This window comes from Schistocerca gregaria, chromosome 6 (assembly GCF_023897955.1).
Source record: "Schistocerca gregaria isolate iqSchGreg1 chromosome 6, iqSchGreg1.2, whole genome shotgun sequence".
Classification (NCBI taxonomy): domain Eukaryota; kingdom Metazoa; phylum Arthropoda; class Insecta; order Orthoptera; family Acrididae; genus Schistocerca; species Schistocerca gregaria.
The window spans coordinates 133,329,153-133,352,020 of NC_064925.1; positions in this window are offsets into that span (position 1 = coordinate 133,329,153).

The window sequence follows — 22,868 nt, forward strand, 5'->3', positions numbered from 1 at the left end:
AATGCTCTATCATCTCAGCTACCCAAGCACGGCTCACGACCCGTCCTCACAGCTTAAATTCTGCCAATACCTCGTCTCCTTCTTTCCAAACTTCACAGAAGCTCTGCTTCACAGAAGCTCTTCGGCGAACCTATCAGAACTAGCACTTCTGGGAGAAAGGATACTGCGGAGACATGGCTTAGCCACAGCCTGGTGGAAGTTTCCAGAATGAGATTTTCACTCTGCAGCGGAGTGTGGGCTGATACGAAACTTCCTGGCAGATTAAAATTGTGTGCCGGACCGAGACTTGAACTTCGAACCTTTGCACTCCTGGAGTGCTAGTTCTGCCAGGTTCGCAGAAGAGCTTCTGTGAAGTTTGGAAAGGAGGAGACGAGGTACTGGCAGAATTGAAGCTGCAAGGACGGGTCGTGAGTCATGCTTTGGAAGCTCAGATGGTAGTGCACTTGTCCGCGATAGGCAAAGGTCTCGAGTTCAAGTTTCGGTCCGGAACACAGTTTTAATCTGCCAGGAAGCTTCAGGCTGGTTTGTGTACAGAGGTTGGTTGGTTGGTTTGGGGGATTAAAGGGACCAGACTGCTACGGTCATCGGTCCCACAGAGGTCAATAGTTGTCAGCACATCAATATGTTGCCAGTTTATTATCCTTGTGAGCTGCCCGGTGAAATTGCGCTGCAAGTCACACATTCATCCTTAGGCCGCCAAAATTACAGAAAAATGGTTCACATGGCTATGAGCACTATGAGACTTGACATCTCAGGTCATCAGTCCCCTAGAACTTAGAACTACTTAAACCTAACTAACCTAAGGACACGACACACATCCAAGCCCGAGGCAGGATTCGAACCTGCCACTGTAGTAGCAGCGTGGTTCCGGAATGAAGCGCCTAGAACCGCTCGGCCACAACGGCCGTCCCAAAATTACAGTTTTGTATTTCCGTTAATACCTGTATAAATATCAATTTGTGACTAATTTGCGTGGATGCTTCGCGTTGTGTCGCTTGTTGTTTTAGACTTTAATTTAACAGTGTCCAGCGAGGAACGTATTTCAAATGGTACGTAAAATGTGGCTCCTATCTAGTAGTTCCGTAAGAAGTTATTAAAATATGATGGCTTCGTACCAGGCTCACACTGACGACTTACAAAACCTTAGGGGAATCACGGATACAAATATTCTGCACGGTCATAGAGGATTTTGCACCCTGGCCACTCGCTTTATCATACGTAAAGTAAATGCGCATATGTTAGAGCTGGCGGATGAGATCTGTTTCTGGATGACGTATTTGGCTTGAGTCCCCGCCATTCCTGCGGCCACCTCTCACGCCTCTTCCGCCTGGACGGAGCCTCGAATTGGATTTCCAATTACGAGCTGCGCTGCGCCTAATGGGAGGAGGGGACGGCCGTCCTGTTCTCCCTCCCCCCTTCCAGTCCACCAGGCTATCCTCAGCCATCGTACACACACGTGCAGCCGCACCGCCACAAATAACGACCACAGGTTCCGCACCGGAAACGGATGACGAGATACCATTCGCGCCGTCAACCGCCTTTGCTCCGCTACCAACAGCGCAACGCGTTTCCCCTACCAGAAACTTTCCTATAAATAATGCTGTATTCTCTTTACTTGTTTCGGTTTCCTGTAAAACGGTGGCCCCTGAACGCCATCTAATGTCAGCAAATAACCCAGGAAACTTTGACACTTATTAAACTTTAGACTGAGGTAAAATAAATATTAACAAACGTCTCGTAGAAATTTATTCACTTGGCACCGGCAACGCTAATTCGGATTTCTTGGCTTGCTGCCGGCCACTTGTCACCTTTCCGTTGATGACAAGCTTCCAACACACTGACTTTTGCGCGCTTTATTCTGTCGTATCGTTCCACAAGCTCGAATTTTCTTTTCAAGTAACTTCTCTGCAAGTTCTACACTGTTATAATTATTATCCATGCAGAGGTGATGCCACTTTCCATCAGAATCTGTCAATAGTTCCAACACTGTTTTTCCTAAAGGCTGTCCAGCGCCGGAATATATCTTGAATGAGGGAATGTATCCCGTACTCGAATCACGCACCATCCGAATGAGTATGCCACATTTCGTAATTTTCGACAGATTGTAAACTAAATTTAATCGTCCACGCCACGGTGTCATTCCTTCATCAGTTGAGATATTTTGACTTAGATTAAACATTAATTTAAGCTTTTTGAAAAAAAATAATCAATTACGAATTGCACTTTGACAAGCCGGTCAGCATTATCCTGTTTATTGTTGCTGTTAGAAAAAAATGATTATTTTTGTCTCAATCGGTTGCGGGACATCGTTTTGTGAAATATCGATGTATCTGTCAACGGATTCGTCAACCAATAATCATCGGTTCTGGCTTTTTTTTTACAATTTCCATAAGGATAGAAAGCCCAAACCATTTGCTAAGCTCGGTTCCTGTAAGATCGACCAATTTGGCATTTCTTGAATCCAGTTTCCTTCAATTGTAATTTTATTCTAGTACTTGTTGGTTTTGTTGCAAACATATTCAAATAGATCGTTCCCAATATATAATTCTATGATATCCTTGACGTTCTGTCTATCTTTGGGAAATATGTTTGGAGCCGGGGATCCTTCAAATTTGTTATTGGTCCTCGGTAAATCAAAGTCTGACCACTGCGCACTGTCTGCTTCGTCTGATTCAGCCGGATCAGTTGGCAACCGTAGCGTTCGCCGAATTCTTCTCGGTCGTATTTCACTATCATCCTGCGATTCTGCTTCACTTTCATTTTTTTGATATCCACTGTCTACTTCCTAATTAGCCAAGTCGTCCGCGCATTCATCGTAAATAATCCTATTGTCTCTTTCGTCCGCCATGATGAAAGGGCACAAGTACTAATAAAAGCAAAAAAAAAAAAAATGTTGACTTAACTAATTGTTACCTAAACAAAACACCAACAGAATGCAGAAGATACTAAAGTGCTGTCGCCGGCCACTGCACGATACCATGCAGACGACACCACTGTGGTGTCGCCGGCCGTTGACCGCTATCTCGCGCACGACACCACTGTGGTGCCGCCGGACGGCATAGTGTTAACACACCTCTTCTGAAAGTCACGAACGATAAATAATAACTTTTAATCTTTTGTTTATTTTTCTTTTCAGGTAACACGTGACACTAAGTACAAAAATTGATCAAATGTGACGGTCATTAAAATCACTGATTTCCATTTTATTGATATGTACGGGAAACCACCCTTCCAGAAGGAAAGGAGACAGACGAAAAAACAAAAAATATTTAAAATCTGCTGGCATTAGATTAAAAAGACGGAAAGTCTGTGAGGTTATGCTATTAACCGACCAGCAATTTCGGAAGATGCCTTCTTTTCTTATTCCTCGTTGCGCTTCTTTCACTGCAGCCATGATTTTTTCACAGTTCCCCGCTCTCTTTCCATGAAATGGCTCGAGAATTACAGCAAATTTAAGCAAGTTTGTAGTTGGGACATTATCACCGTGCTCTTGTTCTCCTGGACGATCTACACATTGTTCATGCTTTTTTGAACCAAGTCCAATTTCTCGAGTATCCTCAAAGCTCAATTCTTGATACCGTTGATCGATCTTTCTTGTATTAAAGAACATACTTTCTTAAATTTCAACGAAGTAGCAGTCTGCGGGCCAGCTGGGGTGACCGAGCGGTTCTAGGCGCTTCAGTCCTGAACCGCGCGACCGCTACGGTCGCAGGTTCGAATCCTGCCTCGGACATGGATGTGTGTGACTTCCTTAGGTTAGTCAGGTTTAAGTAGTTCTAAGTTCTAGTGGACTGATGACCTCAGAAGTTCAGTCCCATAGTGCTCAGAGTCATTTCAACCAGTTTTTGAGCAGTCTGTGGAGTCGATAAACACGTTCTTAAGCGGAAGCTCATTCAAGGTGTCCATGTGTGATTTGAAGAGTTTTCTTGAGACGTTAGTTTCATCGCGACGAAGCAGACGAATGGATTGAGTTACACCTTGGTTTAAATTTCCTGGTTCCGTCCTTGAAATGTAGTTGGCGATGTCGTGGGCAACTGATTCATTTGATCCGCGTGGTTATGTGTCCACCTTGGCTTTCCGGCACTCGTGAATGCACTGATAATTTATGAACAATTTTTCATTCATTGTCTGATTTGAAGTGCAGAATCTTCCATTGGAATAAACTCGTCTGATCTCGTCGGCACAATACAGATTATTGGCATGGCTTTCGCGGTAAGGCTAACAGACACGTATATACGCAGACTAAAACGGCGAACGAAATTTGTACGACAGCTTGAATCTGAACCCGTGTTTCCTGCTCGCTAGGTAGGTCCGCTAACCAGTACACCACCCTGGCAGAGTGGCTTTGCTGAACTAAACGGACTATCTTAGCTTGAGTCTCTCCTCAATCCAGATTCTCATTCACACCACAGCCCACTTGGCACTGGTACAAGTTTTCATTCGTCGCTTCACTCACCTTATACAAATCATTAATGTTTGAGCCTTTAAAAGATCTCTATATCCATATAGTTTCATTTGGTTACTGAACATGTGTCAGAGTTGGTTTTGTGTCATATATGAGAGTGACAGTGGGTTTGGTTGCGTTTGAGGAATGGTCTTATATGTAGATCATCTCTCTCGCTGGGGAACTGGCATGAGATTACTTGGTCGGTGTACGCAAGTCCACCTGGAGCTTCAAAAGAGGAAGCGTTTTCAATAAATACATTGCAAGACGAACATGTGGACTTCCATGGTTCTGAAACTCAATTTCGAAACAGAAATGGTTTTTTTTCAAATAATATTTACATTTCGCTTGATTTGCTTCATGAAAGCACCGACGCAATGAGAAACATTTCGCCTCAACACTACACAATACGATTGCATCAAACGTTGAACTCCATGTAACTGGCTTATAATTTTCATAGGGGCTGTGATCTGCAACCAAATAATCTCTGTGAAAGTTATGTACACACAGTGCATTACAGCTAAAAATGAACTAAAATATAGGGCTGAGACAACAAATAAATACAATTAATTACTTGTGACCCTCTTAGATTCTTCGAATATAAATGAAAGTTCTCGATAACACCCTCTTGGCAGTAGACCAAAGCTGTTTGTGTGGCATTTTGTTAGTGCGGATTGCCTACATAAGGGACATGTATGCACTCAAAGAAAAACCTATTGTTCTCCTTTGATTGACAGGTACTTAACCTATTGTCCTGCTAAAGGATCCTTCTGTTCGATTGACAGGTACGTAAACCATTGTTACCCCATCCCTCCCACTCCTCTACCCCCTCAGGAAACCACCAACCCACCCCTCCCCTTGCTTCTATGAGGTAGTGGTCCAGTACAGTTCGCTTCAACATCTCAGAAAAATTTTGTATTTGCTAGGTGAATTCCCCAATGTTTAGTAGTCATAAAAATGTTTTTGTAAAATATTATTGTTTATTAGTTTGAAATGGCGGCCATATTTGTTCCAGGCCGCATTCGTTTTTTTTGTATTTGCAAGCATCTACATTTTTTACAAATGTTCAGTAGTGTATTTTCCTAAACCTTTCAGATAAAATGCATTTAGTTCAACAACCTCTGAGCTAAACCAAATCCAGTATTTCAAACAAAGAGGATAAAATTAAGATTATCAGTTCTCTGCCGAATTCTTGGAATCGAGCAAAATTATTGATGAATTTAATGTGTCAGAACGTCTTCTTAAGTTAACAAGGCAATTAGTAAAACAATATTGAATTTTAGCAGCATTACAAGAGAAAAGTGCATCTAATTTGGCAGGTTAGAACACGATCAATAAAGTTATTAAATATTATAATGATGACAATAACAGCCATGTGATGTCTGGCAAAAAAGACTGTGTTCCTGTCAAAGAAAATGGTTCTAAGATTCAAAGACAAAAAAGGTTAATATTGCGTAATTTAAATGAACTGTTCACTGAATTTAAAAAAGAAAATCCTGACACTAAAATTGGAAGATCAAAGTTTTGGGAGTTGAGCCCAAGATGGTGTATTGTTGTAGGGGTATCTGGCAACCATAATGTTTGTGTTTGTATCATCAGAACATAAAGTTAATGATAATGGGGCCTATCTTAGAGTTGACTATAAAGACCGTTTGGAAATTAGGGTATGCAATATTGACAGTTACAATTGTATGATTATGGGAAAATGTGAAGATTGTCCAAGTAATGAAGCCTTACATGATATGTTCGAAGAAGACGATTTGATGCCTGACAATATAAGATACAAACATTGGGTGACACAAGACAGAACTGAAATGGTGACAGTCATAAAATCATGAGAAGAGTTTTTCGAAGTGTTGGTGGTTAACCTTGAAAATCTGAAAATGCATCATTTTATTGTAAAAGCTCAAAGTTAATTTTTGAAATACAAAAAGCAAACCTTGGTAGCTGAGGAATACTTAGTTCTTGTTGACTTTTCGGAAAATTATTACTTTGTTGTTCAACATGAAGTACGAGGGCACCACTGGGTAAACAAACAGGCCATAGTTAAACCACTTGTATTGGATTATAAAGATGAAGATAAACTAATGAGCCACAGCTTTTGTGTCATAAGTGACTACCTCGGACACATCACTACAGCAGTGCACATTTTTCAACTAAAATTAGCAAACTACATTCAAAAGCACCACCCTTCCATACCAAAACTAATTTACTTTTGGATGTGGCAGCAAGTCAATATAAAAACAAAAAAAGTTATTACCATCTCCTTTCGTAAGAATATTTTGCGTTCGGTGTAGAATGGCACTTTTTCGCTTAATGCCATGGGAAGAATGCTTGTGATGGTGTTGGGGGTACAACAAAGCGAGCTGCAGCGGACTGACGACAATCATATCATAACACTTCAAGAAATGTTTGAATTCTGTAAAAAAAACATATCAAACGAATTATCTATGTTTTTCTACAATGTGAGGAAATACAAAAAGTCTATGACAGTGTCTTGAAGGAAAGGTCCAAGACTTGCGAAAACATTTAAGGCACTCCATCTTTTCATTGTTTTGTATCCCATTCACAAAACTTACTGAAGTCTAAGATCACATCAACTTTGCCTAATAGTGAACCTCATCAGTGTGGAAATTTTGGAACTCTGGTTCTTTAAAGTAAAGACATAATAGGTTGTGTTTGCAATGAACAGTGGTGGATTGGAGAAGTTGATAATACTTCCTATCAAAACCAAGATGTAAAAGTTGTATTTCATCACCCTCCAGGACCAAGGACTTCTCTTAAAAAATTGAGAAGGATCAAGTTTGGATGCCACTTAAAAATGAACTAAGGAAGCTATCACCCATGGAATTTACAACTGTGACTGGTCGAGTTTATAATCTAACACCCAAACTGAGTGAAGAAATTTCTCAAATGTTCAAAGAGCAACATACCAAAAACAAATAACAAGAGAACAACATAATGTAATTAGTAGTCTTATTTTCAATATAAAATTAAGTTATCATATATATGACTAAATTCTATACTGTATCTGATATATTTTATTCCATAAGCCCAGATATCACAGGTGTTAGAAATCGTAGCTTTTACTCGTGTTTGTAATTTTTTTCCATAGCTTCCAACTGAATCTAAAAGTTGAAATTTTTACTGAAGTTTGATCTCGTAAAGGTCTATTAACTGAGAAATTTTCCGATTTTTATCTGGTCCTCCAACAAAAATATTAAAGGCCACAAAACCGGATATATTTTAAAAAATTCATTTTTTTAAAATAGTATATTTTTTACGTGTAAGCTGCCCACCATTGACTCTCTATAAAACGTGTAAGTAGGCTGTTTAGGTTTTTTTATTGGTAATGCCGCCACCATGTAGCGCTGTGTATAAAAATCTCTGGCTGTGCCGTGTGCAGTCTGTGGCTGGCTTGCATTGTTGTCTGCCATTGTAGTGTTGAGCAGCGGCAGCTGGATGCTAACAGCGCGTAGCGTTGCGCAGTTGGAGGTGAGCTGCCAGCAGTGGTGGACGTGGGGAGAGATATGGCGGAGTTTTGAAATTTGTAAGAATTAATGTCATGAACTTATATATATATATATATATATATATATATATATATATATATATATATATATATATATATATATATATATATATAATGACTATTAAGGTAAATACATTGTTTGTTCTCTATTAAAATCTTTCATTTGCTAACTATGCCTATCAGTAGTTAGTGCCTTCAGTAGTTTGAACCTTTTACTTAGCTGGCAGTAGTGGCGCTCGCTGTATTACAATAGTTAGAGTAACGAAGATTTTTGGTGAGGTAAGTGATTTCTGAAAGGTATAGGTTAATGTTAGTCAGGGCCATTCTTTCGTAGGGATTTTTGGAAGTCAGATTGCGTTGCGCCAAAAATATTGTGTTTCAGTTTAAGCACAGTCATGTATAATTGTTCTAAGGGGACGTTTCAAAAGTAACTATACTATACAGCGTAATAGCAGAAAAATATTAAAACTGAGAAATTAATTTTTCATTGGAAAACTACTGTTCAAAAATTGAGTTTTCCTAATTTGTGGCTCTTAACATTGAACTTTGAAAAATATGTTAAGGAATACATTCACCTAAGTGATAATGATGTTAATTTTTAGCCCAGAGTGTACTGAACTAAATGCATTTTATCTGAAAGGCTTAGGACAATCCACTACTGAATAATTGTAAAAAATGTATGTGCTTGCAAATACGATAAACGCGTGTGGCCTGGAAGAAATATGGCCCTCATTTAAAATAATGAAGAATAATTTTTTAAATATTTTTCTGACTACAAAACAGTGGGGAATTCACCTAGCAAATAAAAAAATTTTTCTGATATGGTCGAGCAAACAATTATTTTTTTCTTGGATCACTTGGTATGGATTGACTCTTAACTACACGTTCAGCTCTAAGTTATTCGAATAACCTGTCTCACTCTTATCAGTTTAAATGACTACTTTAATTAATCAATTAATTAACCCCTCCTCCTCTGGTAAACCCCCATCCCATCCCCTCCCCCCCCCCCCAACTCACTCTCCCCACCCATACCTTGAAATTGGCGGCTCTGTGGTGCAGAGGAAGGATCTCAAAAAGGGAAATTCAAGGGTATATTCTTATTTTATAAAAAAAACAGTTTGCGAGGCTCTTGCTCATTATCCTCCCCTGTTTGGAAAGATGTAGGTCTTGTGAGAAGTAATAACATGGATTACATTTCTCTTTCTAATCCGATTGTGCAACGAATACCATCATGAAACACACATAATTACACAGATAAAAATCTTTCCATTACAAAGCACCCACTGCCTGCTGTCCCCCTGTCTACTGGACAGCACAGAACACCACTGCACATTCCCCAAGGATTAGGGATGCACTGACAGCCCCAGTGAAGTGACGGCGCAGCCGTCAGCTACTGAGCCATGCACAGGTGTCAGTTTGGGTCCTGTATGCATGAGACGGCAGCATCCCTTTCAGACATGACACCTGAGACATTCCAGTCGATACCTGTTCGCGTAGGCACCATTTCTGGTGCAATTACGCTTGTCTTTGTACCTGCAGTCCAGCGAGATACTCATATAGCGGATCACCCTCAGCAAACTGTTTCAACGCGCACATGTGCCTGTGCTGTGACCCTCAGTCAGACAGACGAATACAGCGTCGGGAGCTATTGCTCTCAGGCTGTGGCCAATGACAGCCAGCAGGGGAAAGTTGTGTCTCTTTTCAGGTATACAGTCAGAGTTCTTCAAGTGTTCTACTGACGTCACATGTCAATGTAAGTAATAGCCGCCGGTCGATTGGGCGAGCGGTTCTAGGCACTACAGTCTGGAGCTACACGACCGCTACCGTCACAGGTTCGAATCCTGCCTCGGGCACGGATGTGTGTGATGTCCTTAGGTTAGTTAGGTTTAAGTAGTTCTAAGTTCTAGGGGACTGATGACCCCAGAAGTCCAGAAGTTAAGTCCCATAGTGCTCAGGGCCAAATAATAGGCAAGTCACACTCTCGGCTGCTTACACATTTTTACTTTTGCTGGTGCGATACCTCTGTACCTGTGGATACCGACATCACAGGACGTGCTACTGAAATCTCTTCCCAGAAGAGCACAAGGTGCATTGTTCCTAACGATCCTAAGTGGACATGCGAACTGTGTGTAGCTGGCTGACACATGCTGCAAACTGTTAGGGTAGTGACTCACCATCTAAGAGTTCTCAAAGTTTTACGGACATCATATGGCTATGTAAATAAGAGTCAAGTCGACCTCTTGGAAATCGTAAAGCGTTGCACAAATAGTTAACAATCACTTTTGTAGGAGTTTTCGTGGTGTCTCAGCTTGTCTGCATGGAAATTCTTGTCCTAACAGGACCTGGTTAAGAATATAGCTCAGAATAACGCCGAATGCATTCTTCCTGATGATCCTAGTGAGACATCATGTGTTCTCTTCCCTGAAATCGTGACGTCCTGCTTTCAACATACCTCTCAGAAACGGTATACATTCCCACTGCTAAAAGCGGTTGCTTGGAAAGAGAGAAATATTAGAGTGTGAAACCAATTTCTAACCGCGTTCCATGTCGATGTAGTAAACATACAATTCAAATCCTGCACCATACAAAATCGCCCCTTTTGCATCATACATATAACTATCGACCGCCAGAAACTCATACGTATACCGCGAAGACTGTTGTACAAAGGCTGGGTCGGTTCCCCTTGCCACAAGGGCGACAGCGTTTCTTGTCCCGACCTGCTTGCTTGCTTGCTTGCTTACTTTCTACACCAATCTCCAGACTCTGGGATTACAAAAACACACGTATTTTCACATGGTTTGCCACAATATTGTACCATTTATGGGATACTTCTCGATATCAAGTACATAGCAATATCGCTTGCATAGCAGTATTGCGCACGCATCATAATTCTGAGGATACAGACTGGAAATTATTTCTATAGAATCCTGGAACTTCGAACTGCCTTGCCTCTGCTAGATGCGCACGTCACAATCGATATTCTCTCACCTAAAGGAAGAAAGGAAATGTGAAGAAGCTGTCAATTGGATAATTTACATGGGAGGGAATAATGGTCATGTGCAAACACACATGTCCGTCTTGAACCTTTTCATATTTCCACACCATCACGAAAGGTATCCAACAAATACTGTTAGTTCGCTATTCGGCCGTCTAAAGGGCAACACAGTTACGTCAGCTACATTCCCGCACCCCAAGAGACTTCTCCATTTGGACAGGTCCTACTGTTAGCGAGAAACGTGAATTCCAGACACAGATCAGCGTCAGCGTGCCACACACCCCTAGACAGAATTATCCTAGGAAATCAGTCACAAACAAATTTGATCGCTATACTTATAATTAAATGTTACAATTTCAGTCTCAATTGGACGACATTCTACAGTGAGCTAAGTATCCAAAATACACTCCACACTTGGCTGTGGTCCTGGAAATAGAAATATTTCTACCATTCTTATGACTTGACATGTTTTTCCCTTTGCCATCACAGTATTCCATGTGAAATCCATACCTTCCTTACAACTGGACATAGACATTTCCTTTGCACATGTCTTAACACACACACATATTTTATAAGCATTACGCTTATGGCGAACCTAACATGCACCCCCCTCCCCCACTACTAAGTATAATACTTCCCAATAACTGATTGCTGGCAATACAAAGTAATACTGAGAGAATATCAGCGATGGGTGGACAAGTCTCATAAATTTTTCTTGTAAGTGATACCACTGTGTCTTAGAAAGACAGATGTAATCATCTGACAACAAAATTACCTAGTTTAGAAAGGGATTCGGCTAAGGAACTTGGTATGAGACCGGTATCTGCAACTCCCTCATGCCACTAGATATTTCTCCAGTACTGGTATTTCTAACGCATTTGGTCTCGATGCCATGTCAGAGCTTCAGCCATATATCCACTGGGCTATAGGCGAAGGTTGATTGAGGATCATCACAACTAGTAGAAGGTGTACTCATTGGGGTCGTAAGAAATGTACACGGGCTTTTCAGATCTCTAGTTTTGTGCTATCCACGAGAAATGCTGTCTGGGATTGGGAATCAAGTCCTTCCATACAACCATGTACCTGCTTTGGATCCTATGAAGAAGTCCTTTAATGGTTACAGCCACTAGGAATTCGTATTTCTTGCCCTCTCATATCTCAAAACGAGTCACCTTTCTCGAACCTACCTGCTGCAGTAAAATTCCAATCTCGTTTTAGGTAATCACTATGCCTCTTGCAACTTTGCGCATGTGATCGTTCCAATCTAAGTAGGAACTGAGTAGCATTCGGAGAGAGCTATATCCACCACCTTCTGAATCCTATGTAGAAACAGAGTGACCTGAGTTAGGGAGACAGGACCATGTTTTGACCATTTGGTGGCAATGGGAACAAGTTGTCGTAGCTCCGCTAACAGTGTACGGTGTGTAAGGTCAGCGCCATAAGAAGCCTGCTCGTGCAACACGGGGTAGTAGAAAAGACAGTACTGGAATTGGAAGAAAGGCGAGGATTTCCATACAGCATTGTGGTGCGTCCCCTAACTGCATACAGATACTGCAGTCCGAAGCAGATTCGCGTCTCTCAGGCCCCATTAAACTCTATCACTCCAACATGCTATTATCATTATTGTGTACCATCCAACAGAGAAAAATTACGAACTATGAAAGCTCCACTAACTTCATCCGATAGAGAACTCCATGAGATTTTTTCTGCATCTCTCTCCTCTCATATAACGAAAACAAATACCGTCTGCTTGCCGGCATCAAGCCCATGTGGCGATCCTGTACTGCATTTATCCACTGCACAGACTAATTTAAAGTTGCATCACATGTTCTGTAGGAGGATGACCGTATACCACAGACTATACTGTAAGCTGGACGAGACGCTCCCTGTGACATTGTGTCATTGTTTGAAACATTGCTTTTTTTCTACTGTAACACTGCCATTTTTTTTCCGCCACGACTTCGAGGTCTGCGACAGGTTCTAAAATGACATTAATACATTATGATCCATCGCCTCTTGCAGAAAAGTGGATGCCACGTGGTGTAAATTATGTTGTTACTGCTGCTACCATAACACACCACGCACAGAGGACGATTTTAAATAAAAGACAGTTACAACACTGGAAGGTTTTGGCAGCGATGTGGAGCGTTTCCAAACTGCAGTCTGAAGGTGGTTGACTACCTCTACATTGAAACTCGTCTGTCATAATAACGGAATATTTGATGGCTATACGTTCCATTTCGACTGATTCCTCCTATTGTACACTATCACTGTTTCGGTGCTAGCCATCCCCAGAAGGTGTTGCCCCCAAACCAAAACTCTTTTTCCATGTCAAACAAACAATGACAGTCAACCATTAGGTGGTGAGCAGCAACATACCAGTGGATGGAGGGGATGGGAAAGGTATTGTAGATGTACTGTATTAATAAGCATCACATTTGATTGTGTGAACAATTTTATCAACATTATACTAATATCAATGCTGACCAGTGTTGTGACAGCATGTTTCCCAATTTCAGTATCATCGCTAAACCACCCTTTCTCTACTTTGCGAGTATCGTTGCGAATGTAGATAGGAGACTGTGCAGTATGTTCACTGTTAATTCTCTACTATTTGCATCATGAAAGTATACCAGACAGCACTCTACATATTTCTAGAACCTTGAGCATAGTGCCTAAATTACGATCTGTCTCTGTGCAGGTGGTTATCACAGAGAATTCTCGCAGTTTTAGGATAAAATTAGAGACTGAAAGACCCCCTCGCACTGTCTTTGACCAACCGACCCTGTACTACTATTATCGATTTAATCTGCAACTGACCAGAAGTAGACCGCTACATTCCACATCTCGTGATTGAATGGACCTTGCCGAGTTACAAATACTTGAGGAAAAATCTAGCAGTGGCATGAGGGAGTATCAAATATCGGTTTCATACAACCTTCCTTAGCCGAATCAATTTTATTTGTAATTTTATTACAAAGTTACACAATAGATGAAGTGTAACCGCAATGTTGGCATGATAACATACACTCTGGCGATCACCGTCTATATTCAGTGTTGCGGTATTTGTCTGCGGAAACCACTTCATTCGTAGGTAATGCCATACCCCGATTTATAAGGGCGGTATACCTATTAACACGGGTGCTTGTCTGAACCTGTAGGTCCAAGACTGCTTGTGGCAGTAATATGGTTGTGTTTATTAACATCTGGCGGTTTGTAAGTCGATGATGTCTCTCTTTCTAAGACACAGTGGTTCTACTTGCAAGAAAAACTTACGAGACTTGTTCAACTGTCACTGATTTTCTCTCAGTATTATTTTGTATCGATTGCAATCATTTATTGGCGAAGTATCGTACTTAGTAATAGGGGGTGCATGATAGTTTTGCCATAAGCATTAGGCTTATAAAGTATATGTGTGTGTTCCAACATGTTCAAAGGAATTGACTATGTCCGGTCGTAAGGAAGGCATGGATTTGATGTGGAACACTGTGATGGCAAAGGGGAAAGTATGTCAAGTGAGAAGAATAGTGAAGACAGTTCTATTTGCAGGACCACAGCCATGAGCAGAGTGTATTTCCAATAATTCGCTCATTGTCGAATGTCGTCCAATGAGACCACGATCGTAAAATTTAATTGTAAGTATAGCAATCAAATATGTTTGTGACTGGATTCCGAGGATAATACTGTGTAGGGGTGCGTGGCGCACTGGCTGTGGTCTGTGTCGGGAATTCTAATTTCCGGCAAAGGGTAGGAGCTGTCTACATGGGGAGGTCTCTTGGGGGTGCAGAAATGTAGCTGACTTAACTGTGTCGTCCTCTAGATGACCGAATAGCGAACTAACACTTATTATGTGTTGGATGGCTTCGTGATCACGTGGAAATTTTAGAAGATTCAATATGGATATTTGTGTTTGCTCTGGACCGTTATACCGTAGCATGTAAATTGTCTGACTGACTGCTTCTTCACATTACCAATTTTTATTTAGTTGAGAGAAGATTGTCAGTTGGTGTGGCCGAGCAGTTCTAGGCACTACAGTCTGGAACCGCGCGACCGCTACAGTCGCAGTTTCGAACCCTGCCTCAGGCATGGATGTGTTTGATCTCCATAGGTTAGTTAGGTTTAAATAGTTCTAAGTTCTAGGGGACTGATGACCTGAGCAGTAACGTCCCATAGTGCTCAGAGCCATTTGAACCATTTTATTGAGAGAAGATCGATTGTGGAGTACGCAACTACAGGTGAAGGACAGGTGGAAGACACGTGTGCTGGTTCTCTAGACATGAAAAACACTTTAGTTGACTTTATAAATTGTAAGGATGATTTGGAATCTGTTACAACCTGACATAGATATTCGTGAGTGGAAATATCATATTCCTCTATTTTTTTTTTCAAATTTTTGCGTAAAGGTTTTCGCAGACAGGATAAGTTTCTAGTCACTCTGTGGTTTACAGCATGCTCCATCTCGATAAAGTTTCGGCTTTCTAGAGAAATAATTTCCAGTCTGTATCTTTGGAATTATGATGCATGAGCGATATTGCTATGCAAGCGATATTGCTATGTGCTTGATATCGAGACGTATCGCGTAAATGGTATAATATTCTGGCAAACTATGTGAAAATACATGTGTTCTTGTAATCGCAGAGTCTGGAGATTGATGCAGAATGCAAGAAAGCAAGCAGGTTGGGACCAGAAAAGGTGATGCCTTTGTGCCAAGGCAACTGGGGAACTGATCCAGTATTTGTGCAACAGTCTTCGAGGTATATGTACGAGTGTCTCTCAGAAATGGCGTGATATTCTGGCAGGCTATGTGACATTACATTTGAATACAAGAACAGAGCCAGGAGATAGATGTGAAAAGCATGCTAGCAGATTGGAGCTAGAAACGTTAATGCCTTTGTGCTGAGAGGAGCATCTGACTTTGGTTCACTGATGGCGCTCTCTTCCTTATGCTATCGGCCATCGCAGTATATGTACGAGTGTCTGGCTGTCGACAGATATATGCCTTATACAAAAGGGGCGATTTTGCATGGTGCAGGATACGAATTGTATATTTACTACATTAACATGGTACATGGTTATATATTGTTTGGTTGGAGATCGGTTTCACACTCTAATATTCAAGCTTCGGTCCTCAGTTGTGGAGAAATATAAATGAGTAAGAGTGCTTCTGTATTTGATGATCTGTAGGCCACTTTGTACGGTTTAATTGTCAGTGCAGTATGGCGATCTGCACAAAATATTTTTTTGCAACAAAAAGTTTCATCTGCAGAAAGAAATAGCCAGAGACTGCTTCCACACTGACAGCATGAGTAATTTGGAGGGTAAATTCAGTAAGATCCAATCAGATTGCTCCATTCATTCAAAAAGCGTCCTCTGTGCTGGCGCTTAGGAGTGCCTACAAACTGATACAATCAAGATGAAAGCAAGGTATATACGGAAAGTTCTGAGAAAACAAGTGTTCAATGCTAGTACAAGCAGACCATCTCTGTGGCGGCGGATTCCCTGACTCATCCGCTACTGTGGCATGGGACATCCCTAGACCAGTAGCTGTAGGACACCGAGAATTCCTGCCATTTTTCTCTTCTGTAGGAAAGGTCAAAGAATTCTGTTCGTGTAATTGTTCTTATTTTGCAGCTGTGCTTAGACTGTGCTCTGTTTTCAAACAACAAGAATGGTTTTATGATTAACGGTGTTTTGCAAGTGTGCAGAGACCTGATGAGGTCTTTTAGTGGTGAGAAAGTTTACAGTTTCTGTAACTATGTTTAAAGTAGGACGTCTGGGAAGGGAACACGTGATGTCTCATTAGGACGGTCAGCAAGAATGCATTCGGCGTTATTCCCAGCTATTTTCGTTAACAGGTCCTGTTAGGACAAGAATTTCTGTGCAGACAAGGTGAGGCATCACGAAAGCTCCTATAAAAACGATCATTAACTATTTCTACAACAGTTTACAATTTCCACGAGATCAACTTGCCTCTTATTTACAAAACCATGTGACGTCTGTATAACACTGAGAACTTTTTAGATAGTGAGTCACTACCCAAACATTTCGCAGCGATGCGTCAGCCACACTGGGTGGGTAAACACATTTGCACAGCTACATGCAGCTCGCATGTCCTGTTAGGATTGCTAGGAACAACACAACCTGTGCTATTTTGCAAAGCATTTGAATGTACACTCCTGGAAATTGAAATAAGAACACCGTGAATTCATTGTCCCAGGAAGTGGAAACATTATTGACACATTCCTGGAGTCAGATACATCACATGATCACACTGACAGAACCACAGGCACATAGACACAGGCAACAGAGCATGCACAATGTCGGCACTAGTACAGTGTATATCCACCTTTCGCAGCAATGCAGGCTGCTGTTCTCCCATGGAGACGATCGTACCGATGCTGGATGTAGTCCTGTGGAACGGCTTGCCATGCCATTTCCACCTGGCGCCTCAGTTGGACCAGCGTTCGTGCTGGACGTGCAGACCGCGTGAGACGACGCTTCATCCAGTCCCAAACATGCTCAATGGGGGACAGATAAGGAGATCTTGCTGGTCAGGGTAGTTGACTTACACCTTCTAGAGCACGTTGGGTGGCACGGGATACATGCGGACGTGCATTGTCCTGTTGGAACAGCAAGTTCCCTTGCCGGTCTAGGAATGGTAGAACGATGGGTTCGATGACGGTTTGGATGTACCGTGCACTATTCAGTGCCCCCTCGACGATCACCAGAGGTGTACGGCCAGTGTGGCGCTCACCTGCACGGCGCCAAACACGCATACGACCATCATTGGCACCAAGGCAGAAGCGACTCTCATCGCTGAAGACGACACGTCTCCATTCGTCCCTCCATTCACGCCTGTCGCGACACCACTGGAGGCGGGCTGCACGATGTTGGGGCGTGAGCGGAAGACGGTCTAACGGTGTGCGGGACCGTAGCCAAGCTTCATGGAGACGGTTGCGAATGGTCCTCGCCGATACCCCAGGAGCAACAGTGTCCCTAATTTGCTGGGAAGTGGCGGTGCGGTCCCCTACGGCACTGCGTAGGATCCTACGGTCTTGGCGTGCATCCGTGCGTCGCTGCGGTCCGGTCCCAGGTCGACGGGCACGTGCACCTTCCGCCGACCACTGGCGACAACATCGATGTACTGTGGAGATCTCACGCCCCACGTGTTGAGCAATTCGGCGGTACGTCCACCCGGCCTCCCGCATGCCCACTATACGCCCCCGCTCAAAGTCCGTCAACTGTACATACGGTTCACGTCCACGCTGTCACGGCATGCTACCAGTGTTAAAGACTGCGATGGAGCTCCGTATGCCACGGCAAACTGGCTGACACTGACGGCGGCGGTGCACAAATGCTCCGCAGCTAGCGCCATTCGACGGCCAACACCGCGGTTCCTGGTGTGTCCGCTGTGCTGTGCGTGTGATCAATGCTTGTACAGTCCTCTCGCAGTGTCCGGAGCAAGTATGATGGGTCTGACACACCGGTGTCAATGTGTTCTTTTTTCCATTTCCAGGAGTGTATTAGAATAGCGTGACCTGTGATGTCAGTATCCTCAGCTAGAGAGGTATTGCGAGAGCAACGGTAAACATGCGCACATGGCCCAAAGCGTGACTTAACACATATTTACATAGACATGTGACGTAAGTATAACACTTGAAGAACTCTAACTGTATACCCGAAAATATTAGCGACTTTCACCTGCTGGTAGCCGTCGGCGGTGGTCTGAGAGCAGTAGCTTGTGCCACTGTATTTGTCTGTCTGGACGTGGCTTGTGGCATAGGCACAAGCACGTTTGAATAGTTTGCCGAGCCTGATCTGCTATGCTAACATCTCACTGGACTACAGGTACAAAGGACATGCATCATATCGCTAGTAACGGTGCCTAGGTGAACATGTATTTCGACAGGAATTTCTTAGATGGCAAGCATGAAAGGGATGCCGCTGCCTCATGCTTGCGGGACCCGAACTGATACAAGTGTGTGGTTCAGCAGGTGATTGCATCGTCACTTCGCGGGGGCTGTCAGTGCATCCAAAATCCTGGGGGAATGTGCGGTGGTGTTCTGTGCTGTCCAGTGGACAGGGGGACAGCAGGCAGTGCGTGTTCCGTAATCAGAAGATTTTTATCTGTGTAATTATGTGTGATGTGTGTTTTATTATTGTGTTCCTAGCACAGTCAGAATAAAAAGAGAAATACGATCAATGTAATTATTTCTCTAGACTTGCATCTTTCCAAACAGCAGAGGGTGGTGAGCAAGAGACATCTAAGCCATGCAAACTGATTTTTTATAAAATGACAATATACCCTTTAATTTCCCTTCATAAGATCCTTCGTCTCCACTGCAGAGCCGCCAACTTCCAGCTATGGGTGGGGAGGGGAAGAGGAGGGGGAGAAGGGGGGAAGGGTGTGGGTTTACCAGAGGAGGAGGTGTTAAATAATTGATCAGTTTAATTAAGTTGCCATTCAAATTGATAAGAGTGAGAGTGGTTATTCGAATAACTCATACCTGAAAGTGTACTTGTAGCAGCAAGGCGGAGGGGGTGCGTTGGGGTAGGGGACTGGGAGGGGTTGGGGAAAAGATAGTGTAAGTATAAGTAAATCAAAGAAGAAGAATATGATTGCCCCTGAGTGCATATCTACCCCCAGTGTAGACAATCCACGCTAACAAAATGCGCCACAAAGTGCTTTGGTCTACTACTCCTCATGTCCTGCAACATACGTTGATTGCATTCGAAGATGTTCACTCATCAAACGCAGTTTGTTCTTTGAAAATAGGTATCCCAGCCTAGAATTCTTTTTTGGAAATAATCCACTGGCGTTGTTGTTACTGGGCGCTCTTCGTTCCAGCCATTGTTGTCAAATTGACTGAGAAGGAGCCATCAAAAAATCCTCTACTTTTAACTCTCTATTCAGATTCACAATACTACCAATGACAATATCTGCTACAGTTGTCAAAATTATTTATTTCTGAAAACGAAATCACCACCCCATTTTAGGATGTATGTCCCATCTTCAGGTGCATATTTAAATGTGTGTCCATAAAGGATGCATAACTAAGATTAAAATATCTTTAAATAGTGCATCCCGTTACATGAAATGCAAGAGAATACCCTCTTCAACCCCAGGTCTGTCATAAAGCTCCTCGTAGAGGAGGACAACGGGCCAGGTTCAGGCGCGCGCAACACGTTGACGTGCACAAAGAGAGGTGGATGGTGGTTCGAATACAGTGCTTCACAGACACCCACGAAACCGAACATCGCAAAGTTCTGGTATTCAAATTAGAGTCTTACTTCGTTCTGGTAGGAAACAGGGCAGTGCCTTCCTTTTTGGAAATAAATAATTTTAAGAACTGTAGCGGATTTTATCACTGATAATGAATAACAGTTGCGGATGGCCCGTGAAGACACACGTGTCACGATACTGGATTTAGTTTTGTGAACAACTACGTTTATGTTTCCCTTTCCTGGAAGTCATCACTAACATCTGGCTACTCGTGGTCAGTCGTAAGACCTGTACATACGTATGTACTTGGATCCATGCGCACAATCAAGATTTCTACATTATGTTCGGCGAACACTAGGTCTATCGAACGACAAAGATTTAGAAAATTTATTCCGTCGTTTTCTCTGTCGCATAAACTGCCACTGAAGGCGCCATTCCATATTCAACAACAAAGGTATCGTCAAACATCAGGATGTGCTGCCTTATAACACCAAGATTTCTGTTCTTTCATTAGCGAGGAGGAGGAGGAGGAGATAAGTGTTTAACGTCCCGTCGACATCGAGACCGTTAGAGACCGAGTTCAAACTCGGATAAGGAAAGATTGGGCAGGAAATTTTGCTGTTTCAAAGACCCATCCCAGCATTTTCCTGACGTGATCACGGTCGACCCAAATCAGGATGACCGGATTCGTGTTTGAACTGTCGTCCTCTAGAAAGCAAGTCCAGTGTGCTAACGACTGCGTCACCTCACTCGGTTGCGGTGGTTGGAAAAGCTCTTGGTTGATAAGTACTTTCCAAATCAATACATTCATAAAATCTATCGCATTTAGTTTACTTTCGATTTAAAACACTGTTATGCTTGAATATATTCAAGTTTCAGTCACCACAACAATTTCTATGTCGCTGCTCAGTCTAGGATGCATTTCAGGCATTTATCGCTGATTTCGAAGATATTCAGAGCAAATAATGTTGCATGTCCATATTACTGATGAAATCTGTTTGAAAATTATCACTTCGACACACGGAACGATTCGCTGATGGAAACGTTGTTGTGCGTTTAGTTATACCGCAATTGAACCAAGAATGTCACCTGACAGCAAGATATTCGAATACATCTTGGAAATAGCTTGACTCTCTAAGCTTTTCAAGTATCTGTTGAGTCGGTGGCAAATAAGCTAATCAATTTTAGTTGTAAGTTCCGGTGGAAAGTATGGTATTGACGTAATGAAACGATATTGGACTACATGACAACTGTAACGTTTTATTTGGCACGTATCACAGTACTTCTCACAAAAACTGTATATGGCTGAGTAAAAATTACATCAGCTGACATTGGCCATATTTCTCATGTTAACGTCGTAGTCTTGTTTCACATTCCTGACTGGTAATTCATAAAATCTCAATACAACTGTTACCAATCATAATATATTCACTTTAGTAGTGTTAATAAGTCTTCTCTGAACGTAACGAAATCATGCTCTAGTCTGAACACGTTGTTGCGAGCCACTGGAAAGTCAAAAAGAATGTTAATCGACCTTCTCGACCGATCTCGCTTGAGCCATTCGTCACTTTGCATTTGCTTATTCGAGATTGTGCTACGTTTTGAATATTTCTTTAGCTTGCTTAAGCCGTTTGGCTAATCTTGCAGACTCAAATGCTTCCGATTTCCGTTGAAGCTTTTCTTGCCGTTTTTGCTTCTCCTTCTCTAGGTGTCGCTTGAGTTGGATGGCTGACACCTAGAACGTCGAAAAAATTGGCTCTAATGCCCTAAGAACTATTAGTATTAGTATTTTATTGTTTCATTATTTTGTGCTGGAATCTAAATGTGATCAGGAGCAACTCAAAAAATTCACCACGTGCGAGCAGATCTCACACACAGAGGGTTTCGCACAAACCTAATGATGTTTATACATAGTTGATCCACCCTCAGAATCGGAAATCTCAACGGTTTTTTCCTGTTATCAATATGGATACTAGCAAGATACGGGTCCTGGAAATTCCAACACCGTATGAAAATCACCGCGGTTGTTCCTAAGAGTAGCCTGGACATACAAAAAGAAGCACATAGAGGATTCGTTTTCTATATGTAGGGAGAGAAGGTTTAATAAAACATTTTTATTTACTTATTAAACATGATTACACATTACATTTTATGTTTACATGCAGCCATGTTAGTTATTATGCTTTGACATATCAGGAATGCAATGTATGCTAAATTGACAAAAGATATTTTTATGTCATGTAACTGCAGTTTAACATGCTTCAGATGCATTACTTTAACTGTACTTTGAAACCTTGCTTCCTGCGAAATTTCATGATTCGAGGTCAACGGAAAGTACTCTACAGTTTTGATGACTGCGTCTCCGGGTATCAAAATATGAGACATGAATGACCGAATAGTTTGATTGCAGTTACTTAGAAGCTTAAATTTTTCACACCACCAAGAGACTATAGTCTTTAGTACGTCCCAAAAATTGTAACTTAATACGGAAACCTGTCCCAAGTACAAAGCCTTCTTAAAAGACGATTTGACATACAGATAATAATGAAAAAAAAAAAATGTTTTTATGTCATATAACTAAAAATTAACAATTTTCGAATTTTCCCCCTTTACTTGTACTGTGAAATCCTACTTGTTGCCGAATTTTATGAATCTAGGTCAACGGGAAGCACGG